Genomic DNA, 10,108 nt, shown 5'->3' with positions numbered 1-10,108 from the left:
ATTATATTTTATGCTGCTTTTACAATTAAGTGTTTTAAATTTGTTGTTAGCTGCCCTGAGCCCAGTTTTCTGAACTGGGAAGGGAGGGGTATAAATAAAAATTTATTATTATTATTATTATTATTATTATTCCTCATTCAAGCCCCACAGCAACCCTGGGAAGTGACCCAGTGGGCTTCACAGCCAAGTGGGGATTCGAAGCCTGGTCTCCTAGGCCCTAGTGTGACATTCTAACCACTGGCTCCCATGTTTTGAACTGTGGTCTGTTACGTGGTTACCTGCTGGAGAGCAGATGAAAAGGAGGAGAAGCTGTGGCTGCTGAGGCCCAGGCATGTGTGATGCACCAGCTCTGAGGGGCAGGCAGAGGGCGGAAAGAAAGGGGGAGCGAAGCGAGGGAGAGGAGTTATTTATTGGTATGTAAACTCTACTGAAGGATAAAATGAAATTGGGATTAAGGTTTTCTCAGGGAGATGGAGGGTGTGTATGCTGTGTCCCAATGGTATAGCGGTGGTGGCATTTGCCCTTCCGATAGGAAATGCTCTGTGGGGTGGGAAGAATGGACAAAAATGGGGGGGGGTGTTGAGGAGGGTCAGTTGGTGGGGGGAGTGAGAAATGTCCCTATTTTCATCTGAGGAATGTTGGAGGGTATGCAGCCTGTGTAGACAGTACTGAGGTAGATAAACCAATGGTTTTATTTGGTATAAAGCAGCACCCTATATGGGCCCTACAGGGGCCCTGGCAGCTGCATGATTTTGCCATATGTTGGTGCCCGGCCTGGTCTTATGCCTTCCTCAACCCAGTCTTAGCGCTGTTTTAGAAACCGAGGCAGCGTTTGATCCAAGAAATCTTGGCTTAAACGCACCACAAAGGAAGAGACAGCAGAGGCAGTTAAGGTCTAATAGAAGGAAAATGTGAGCTTCTGCCTCTCACACACATTTATAATTACGCCAGCAGCATGCTGTGCTGGTTCTTATTGGCCTTGTTGAATCTCGCTGGAGATCAAGGATTGCAAAATGCAGAGTCGGTGCTGTTTTCCTCTGACGAGGCAGTGGGTGTCTCATGTCACTGGAGTGGATTCAGAAGAAGCTCGTTAATGAACTTCCCGAGTCGCCCAATCCATGGTGCGCTGAACAAGGAAGCGGAATATTGATTCGGTAGTAAGTCGCAACTCTCAATTTGTAGGTGGCTTAACAGGAGCGATAATAGTGATATTTTCCAGGCCCGTGTTTCTGGAGAGATCACACCGTTATTTTGGCAGCAAACTTAGAGGCCTTTAAAAACCTCATCCTTTCCCAGAGGACTTTGAAAGAAGATCAGTTTTGCATTGCTAACTGCATAAGACGAGCAGAAATTAATACTCTATTTACAGTGCTAAAAAAAACCACAGTGACAATCCCAAGCCTGCCTAGAAATCATTGGATGGTGCTGAAGTTATTAGTCATCTATTAGCGACCTCTCCATTATTTACATGTCACCTGTCTCTCGTGTGCTAACAAATTCTTGATTGCTCAGTGCAACCTGAGCCTTGTTCCTTCCACATAACGCTTTATCTCCTCATTATTCTTTCTAGGTTATGGGAGGAGGATGTGTAGATACCATCCCACCCCACCAAGAATGCCCATTAGCGATCTACATATAACCTAAAACATTGCAGCTCTGCTTGCTAGTGTAACATGGTAACAGATGGCACCTAAGTGGATGGGTTGTAGACCCGTTTCCTTTTCCCTGCACCAACATTATTTGTGGCATTGTTTTGTTGCGTTAGCAGTTGTGTGGCAGGATTTATGAGCTGGGAGTTTATTTGCAGTGGGTTAATGTTATGTAGTCAGTGACTTCCCCTACAGCCATGCAAAGCTTTTGGAAGACATACTTCTCTGGGTTGGCCCTAGCATTAGACGGAGGAATGCGGCTGTGACCCATGGCAGAAGCTTGTGGTGTGTGGGTGGCAGGGGCCACCGGTGAAGATCAGAGGAGCTATAAACAGTCCACTGAAACAGCACAACAATTAAAACAACAGCAGTTGCAGGTCAGGAGACCAGGGGAAAGCTTGTCTAAACAGGTGTGTCTTCAAGAGCTGGTGGAATGTCAATACTGATGGCATGTTTGAGTGTGTGGCGGGCATTCTATAAAACCAGTGAAAAATCCTGTCTTCCTGTTACCGCAAGCCAATACTCAGGAGGTAACTTTCACATCCATTGCTCTGCCCACTTCTGCCTCTGGTCTCACCACTGGGATGTAGATCCCGGAAATTTGCCTAAGAGGCAATGTGGCATCTGGGATGAAAAATGGTTTGTTGCCCTTGTGTTAGGAGGAGGCTTGCTGACTTGCTGTAGAAATCAAGTTGGGCTCCCTGACTTTGAGAACATGCCGGTGAACTGTGCCCAAACTCTTTAGAAGAAGTCCAGCACAAGTCTGTCCTTATAAACCCTGACCAATAGGTCTGACACTGAAATCTCAGGTTTCAGGCAGCGTTGCACTAAAGGCTCCAATTCCGAATTATGTGGCAATGCCATTTTCATTTAAACAATTACTTACACCCAACAACACTTGATGTTTTATTAAGTCTAAATTGGATAGATATTTGGGAATAATAACTTAATAGGCTGCACTTAGTATGTCCCCTAGGATGGCGTTTAATGAAGTTCCAAACAGTTGCTAATTCCTTCATTCATAAATAAAACATTAACAGTTTTTTGGGGGGAGGGGAGGGAGTAGATAGGGGAGGGGAAATATGCAAAACAACTAAAATGAGGGAGATTTCAAAGAGCAGTAAATAATAGCATTTTGCCTTTTGGGATTTTGGTATGTTAATGCATGTTATGGCTTACTCTGAGGAGCCATCGGTGGTCTGCTGAAGCCGCTTGCACTGCAGCCCTCTGACATTTAAACTGCTCTGGGATTCGTTTCCACTTACGCCTCTGCTTTCCCCATTAAGTACTCTTCGCTTTCTGAGAGAGCTGATCTCACAGGAAAACAGATTTGTCAGGAAGCCACATTGACCTCTGGGGATTTTTTTATTTTAATGGGCTGAAACAATACACTCCAACTGTTTACCTGCAGTCATCGCTGTTTTCCATTATCTCTCGGTGTGGTATGACTCTATCCAGTGCTATTTTTTTTAGAAAAAGAGGTGCTGGAACTCACAATGAACACTTCCCTTGTTTACTTATAATGGCAATGGCACCCACCTGAGAGGTGCTGGAACTGAGTTCTGGCAAGTTCTGGCTGGGGAAAAAAGCACTGATGTTGTTGCCCTGTTGTAAGCTTCAATGCGATTTTGAAGACGCCTTTCAAAGCTGGAATTAGGGTGCACCCATATGCATTAGGATTGTTAAGGACTTCCAAGTTCTCCCGTGGGTTTTGTGAGTTCACACCCCTAGATGGAGGTGTAATGCAAGCAGGAACTAAAGTGATTTAGAAATGATTGTATGGGGGGAATCAGTTCTGAGTGACACTAGGAAGCAAAGAATCGTAGGGTTGAAAGGGTCTCCAAGGGTTGTCTAGTTCAACCCCAAGTGAAACTAACTAGTTTCAGTTTTCTATATAGTTTGGTAGCAGCATCAGCTAAGTTTGTTCCTTCTCCTCCACTCTCTATGTATCATCTTGTCATCTTTCAAATACTACAGGAGGCCTGCTCAGGCTCCCAGCCCAACTCTTACCTTTGAGTAAGCCAGGGTAAAAGTCAGAGGCATTTCCTGATACATTCATCCTTAACAGGGACCATATCAAGGTGTGAGTGAGACCACCAGACAGCTACATAATCTTCTGGTTTTGCAGCAGCCCAAGAAACTCCGAGATGGTCAGTGTGTTTTTTCATAAGCGCAGCACACACTGCTTTTTTCAGGCATTTCTCTCTCTCTCTTTTATTTGATAAAACATTTAAGCAAACAAACTGATACAAAGAAGTCAAAGCATTCCAAAGATCACATCAAGAAAAAAAATATATACATATAGAATCTATGACAACAGCAGACTTGCAAAGTTAACAGCAACCTTCTCTAAACCTCGGAGAAAGTCAGTGATAGAATCTCTAAATAAATAAAATGTGGAATATTGATACAACGTTCAGAATAATATGCCTCTCCAAAAACAAAAGTGAACAGAAGGTGGTCTAGGTCCTTCTGGTAAGGAATTTATGAAATTCATGAAGAGAGGCCAGTTATTGTGAAACTTACCTCTGGAAATGTCGCATCTGACTCCTCTGCAATGTTGTGTTAGATTGTCTACAAGGGCAACTTTCAAAACACTACCATACCAATTTTGCGTAGTAAAAAAACGATCATTTCTCCTTGAGAATCCAATCTCTATCTGGGATGCTACCAGAAAATGGACTATTTATGTCTTAAACAAAATATCTTTATTTGCTCCTTGAAATAAAGATGGCACTGCCAAGCCTTTAATCACTGTAGTATTCAGAGTTCTAGAAATTACATTCAATTCTCAGTTGTAATGTTTGAGCCATCTTTCCATCCCATGGTTACCACAAAGCAGGCAGCCGCCAGTAGATGGTATGTATCTTCAGCAGGGGAAAAGCCCTCAAGAAGTCACCCTGGATGGGAGAGAAGGGGCACTCAGCATGTAAAAGACTGTCCCTATTTTCATTTGTGAAATGTCCAATGGTTTGTGTGCCTACTAGCCAGAACAGCAGTCCCACAGTCAGGGGCCTTATTTGGTGGTCGCCCTGGAGTGGAGATTTGCCAGCCCGAGGACCGCATTCCCTTCTGCTCAATGTTCCTGGGGCCACATGGCAGCAATGGGTAGGGCCAGAGGCTAAACAGGTGGAGAAAATAATATTTAACTTTGAATAGCAGGCTTACTTCTACACACACTTGCTTACCCTTCTCTGCCCTCCATCCAGACAATCAAGAGGCAATCTCAGGGTTCAAGGTCACATTTCATCCAAGCAAAAACACTGAAGAAGAAGAGGAGGAGGAGGAGGAGGAGTTTGGATTTGATATCCCGCTTTATCACTACCCTAAGGAGTCTCAAAGCAGCTAACATTCTCCTTTCCTTTCCTCCCCCACAACAAACACTCTGTGAGGTGAGTGGGGCTGAGAGACTTCAGAGAAGTGTGACTAGCCCAAGGTCACCCAGCAGCTGCATGTGGAGGAGTGGGGAAGCGAACCCGGTTCCCCAGATTACAAGTCTATCGCTCTTAACCACTACACCACACTGGCTTAAGGTGCAAAGGAGGGTCTGTGAGGGGTGTGACTTGGGAAGAGGGAATGTGACCAGGGGAAAGTTTGGAGGGTCAGACAGACCCACCCCCATCCAAGGCCTGATGTACCCTACCCTGCCTGTGCAGACAGGAGGCTGCTTTTCCTAGCCTTCTGTTGTCAGCTCAGTCCCAATCTATTTTTACCGTTAATTCATTACCATTACAACGGCATGGATTTTCTCTGCCTTTGTTTTGCAATTCCCCACCCCCCACGAGCCCAGTCTCCAACAATGTGCGAAGATCACAGAGATTTGGAAGGCGCTTCTTTGTCAGCAGAATGAAGAAGCAGATCCAGCTAATGCTGTGGCCACCCATGGTTTCCATGGACTTCAGTCGGGCGATTGATGCCTGCCTGGCGCCTCCTGGGATATAGCCGACTTTTTAGATAGATTGGGGCTAAAAGGAGATGATAGACCCAAGAAGGAAGGACAAAACATTCCAAAAGTTTGTCATTAATTGAGGTGATGGGTGATTTGTGGTGGCAGCCAACTAACTTGGAGTGGAGCTATTGAAATGAATGGGCTTAAGTTGGCCATGTCTATTAGATTCAATGGAGAAAAGACTGAGAGCCTGGAAAAGAGGCGATACCAATAGCCATCTCCAGATATCTGAAGGGCTGTCCAGCGGATGGAACAAGCTTATTTCCTGCTGCTCTAGAGGGGAAGGACCTGAACCAATAGATTCAACTTCAAAGAAAGGAAATTCCAACTAAACCTTAGGAAGAACTTTCTGATGGTAAGAGCTGTTCAAAAGTGGAATGGGTTACCGCAGAAAGCGGTGGACTCTCCTTTGTTTGAGGTTTTCAAACAGATGTTGCGGAGGCCATCTGTCAGGGATTCTTTAGCTGTGGTCTAGAATACCCTTTGTGTCACTTCCAGTTCCATAATTCTATGATTCCATGTTCTACTCTGGGTAGGACTAGCATGGGATGCAACCCATGGTGTGCGGTCTGGTTTGAAATCCTGTGTTAGCTGATTTCAACAAAAACAACTCTGAAGATCAAGATCACTTCCCATCAATATCACTTCTTTGCAGTGTTCCATAAATATACATATGAGCATCAGCAGTGGAGGCTGGTTCATTGGGGCTAAGGGGGCACTCACTGCCCCACCAACTTCAGCCTGACCTCAGCCAGACCCCACTTGCCTGACTTCTGTCCTCTCCGCTATGCTTTTCAACATCTACATGCAGCCGCTGGGAGAGATCATCAGGGGGTTTGGGCTGGGTGTTCATCAGTATGCAGATGATACCCAGCTCTACCTCTTTCAAATCAGAACCAGTGAAGGTGGTGAAGGTCCTGTGTGAGGGTCTGGAGACGCTTGGAGGATGGATGGCAGCGGCTAACAGATTGAGGTTGAATCCTGACAAGACAGATGTACTGTTTTGGGGGGACAGGAGGCGGACGGGTGTGGAGAACTCCCTGGTCCTGAATGGAGTTACTGTGCCCCTGAAGGACCAAGTGTGCAGCCTGGGAGTCATTTTGGACTCACAGCTGTCCATGGAGGTGCAGGTCAATTCTGTGCCCAGGGCAGCTGTTTATCAGCTCCATCTGGAACTCAGGTTGAGACCCTACCTGCCCGCGGACTGTCTCTGGTTATCTCTTGCTTGGACTACTGCAATGCGCTCTATGTGGGGCTACCTTTGAAGGTGACCCGGAAACTACAACTAATCCAGAATGCAGCAGCTAGACTGGTGACTGGGAGCAGCCGCTGAGACCAAATAACACAGGTCTTGAAAGACCTACATTGGCTCCCAGTACGTTTCTGACCTTTAGAGCCCTAAACAGCCTCGGTCCAGTATACCTGAAGGAGCATCTCCACCCCTTTGTTTTACTTGGACACTGAGGTCCAGGGCTGAGGGCCTTCTGGTGGTTCCCTTACTGCGAGAAGCCAAGTTACAGGGAACCAGGCAGAGGGCCTTCCCGGTAGTGGCACTTGCCCTGTGGAACGCCCTCCCATCAGATGTCAAAGAGATAAACAACTATCTGACATTTAGAAGACATCTGAAAGCAGCCCTGTTTAGGGAAGCTTTTAATGTTTGACACATTACTGTATTTTAATATTTTGTTGGAAGCTACCCAGAGTGGGCATAAACAAACAAACAACAACAACAATTATTATTATTATTATTATTATTATTATTATTATTATTATTATTATTTGTAACCTGTCAGGGTGTAGCATTGCCTATCAGCTTCCTCTTCCTTTGTCTCAGTGTTGCCCTTGCAGGACTCAACAGGGAGGAAGATGGGGACAAAACTAAAATTTGTTTGCTCTGCTTCTCATTGGTCCTGGCACCACCTACTCTCTGCCTTGCACCCTACCTGTCCCAATAAGCATCAACCACCACAGTGAAGCCATAGCATTGATAACGGGTGGGGAAGATGACAATGAATGGGAGTAACTGAAAGCTGTGGAAAATAGTTCTGGAGCTAATTTTAGATCTTCTGTACACTGAACCAGAATTTGAATGTAAAGGAAAACAGGGCATAGCAAAATGATGGGACAATAAATTAACAGGGCGAGGGAAATCTACTCATCCCTAGCGATGGTATCAAAAAACCCTGGAGCCAAATTTCCGTTGTGTAATTCATGAATTATCTAGAAAGACGTGCGTTATCTCCCAGTCTGCTTATACCTATATAGCATGCAATGTGTTGACCGATACCTGAGAGTAGTAAACCAATCAATATCTACACACAATGGTTGACGGGAGCAAATTAGTTAATTTAAGTGACTGGTTGTAGTTCTCCAAACTTTGCAGCAGTACAATGGGGCTTTTTGAGGAGAGTTTGCCTGCTTTCTTTTATAACAAGAAATAGTTGCCAATTCTACTTTGCCTCATCAAATCATTTCTCCAGCTTTTCATGATATAGCCAACTGCTACATCTCTCAAGAATCTTTTATTATCCTTCCTGCTAATGCGTTTTATTGCCTTGTATTTTTATGTGTGATGTATCTTTTCAACCTAATATTTCCCCTTCCTTTAAGGACTGTAATTATGCCAACTATTTGTATCTGCTAGAACTTTATAGTTCATTAAGTCCAGCTCACCAACACCAGCATACTTAGCAAATGGGGAAGGGAACTCTAAACCGGCCAGTGTTGACCCTCATTGATGGATTTAGTGCTGCAAGTCAACCAGTTACCTTCCTTGTCTCACCTTCTTCTAGACTATGCAAGCTTGCACTGCCCGGTTTTATTTGATTTCTGCCTCCCAGATGATTTCTGTGCTCAATGGCGAGTCTCCATAACTTAATCCTAGACGTGGCTCTGATTGCTGATCGTTCTGGGCATCCTGTTGATTGCTAAACATGGAGTCCTGACACAGCAAGGGGAATGCCAAGAGCAGCCTCAGATAATAGATACAGGGATATTTTGGGGAGGGAGAGAAGCTGATGAAGCAGGTGACCCACATTTCAAAGCTTCCTGCCATGCATGGATCACTGTCACTTGATTGACTTCTCTCTGCAGCCACGAGAGCTGGAAAAACGTTCATCCAAATATGAAAGTGCTGGTACTCTGTAGTGTATAATATGATCCCATCTGCTGCATCATGATGCCTGAGGGCTGCATGCCATCCTCTGGTATCTTATTTTCTTAACCAAACCTTTCTTTTTTCTATTTCCCATACAGGCGTAGAGGAAGTGGAGACCTCTTTGTAGTGGTATGGTATTTCAGTTGGCCAGCAGGGAAAGGAAATGGTTGTGCATGTGTCCATGTGTGTGTATTCCCAAAGAAAACAGAGCAATAAAATGGAATCTGAGCATCTGAGCAAAGGATCGAGGCTCTCCAGTCAATCAAATTACGGTTCAATCAGTTCATTTTAATCACTTCTCTGGAGACAAGTAATCCCCCCTCTGTTGAAGAATATGCAGCAATTTTAGTGATGGAAAGTTTAATTGTTTCATTTTTGCCTTCCTAGCTGCAACATGCTAGACTTTTAATCATTGGGAACTGAAGTTATAATGAAGTAAAGCCCACTCTCCATAGTTTGCAACTAGCTGAAAATAATTGGGCTGAGACTCCCATCCAGACACTGTAATGCCTCTGGCATTTTCCTGAAAACTAGACTTAATTGCTTTGCTGATATTGTTAAGTGGTCCTGGGGGGCGGGATGAAGTAGTAAAGCTACCCACATATGGAGCCAATGGTACACAAAAAGTGTCTTCTAAGATCCTTAAAGCGAGCCCATGAGGGCTTAGGAAGGAGCAGACCGCCTGGCCTTTTGTGGCCTGCAGACCCAAGAGAACTGAGAATTTGATAAAACAAAGAGAGAAAGTTTTAGAAACAACAAGCGTCAATTTTATTTAGGACCCCCAATGCCTGGTGCTGAAAAAGGCAGGAAATGTTAACCTGATATTGCTCCTTTATAGTATGCCGTAGTTTTCTCCTTGTAATGTTTGGCCAGAGACTAGAAGAATGGAATGCTGACTTCAGCAAGAGCAAAGAGTTGTCATGTGGATGAAACATCTGGATCTCTCTCTCTCCACACACACAAATACACTCCCATTCCAAAAACTGTCTTGCTTTATCTATATTCCCTCACACCTCAGGGTAACCTAGAAACAAGAAACCAGGGCACGGCTATGAGGATAGTGGTGACTCTTATTCTTAAGCATAGTCCTCAGTCATTCCCTTTAAAATTCTATAGGACAATGTACATAGAATTTGCTGGAGGGCAAAAAATTTGTTGGTTTGTTAGTTATTTCATTACACGTGATCATAAAACAACCCCCACCTCAATGTGGTTTGCAAAGACCCTGAAATAAAATTATCAGTAAAAACAGTTAAAAACAACTATTTAAAACATTTTTTTTTTAAAAAAGCAATAAACTAAAACACACAGGAAGATTATTATACATGTCTGGGTAAGCTTGGCTAAACAAAA

The 10,108-nt window shown here is 44.3% G+C and overlaps 1 long non-coding RNA gene across 1 annotated transcript; it reads left to right on the top strand.

Annotated features, from left to right (window-relative positions):
* Window positions 1-307: 307 nt before the first annotated feature.
* Window positions 308-9,022, top strand: LOC310768519. The gene is made up of 3 exons (XR_014551351.1): window positions 308-413; window positions 3,627-3,799; window positions 8,854-9,022. It is a non-coding gene; the product is annotated as an uncharacterized lncRNA (long non-coding RNA).
* Window positions 9,023-10,108: the final 1,086 nt, after the last annotated feature.

Source organism: Podarcis filfolensis (assembly GCF_964270895.1).
Source record: "Podarcis filfolensis genome assembly, chromosome: 8".
Taxonomy (NCBI): domain Eukaryota; kingdom Metazoa; phylum Chordata; class Lepidosauria; order Squamata; family Lacertidae; genus Podarcis; species Podarcis filfolensis.
Note: the sequence above shows the minus strand (reverse complement) of the source record. Positions and strands in the feature narration are given on the sequence as shown.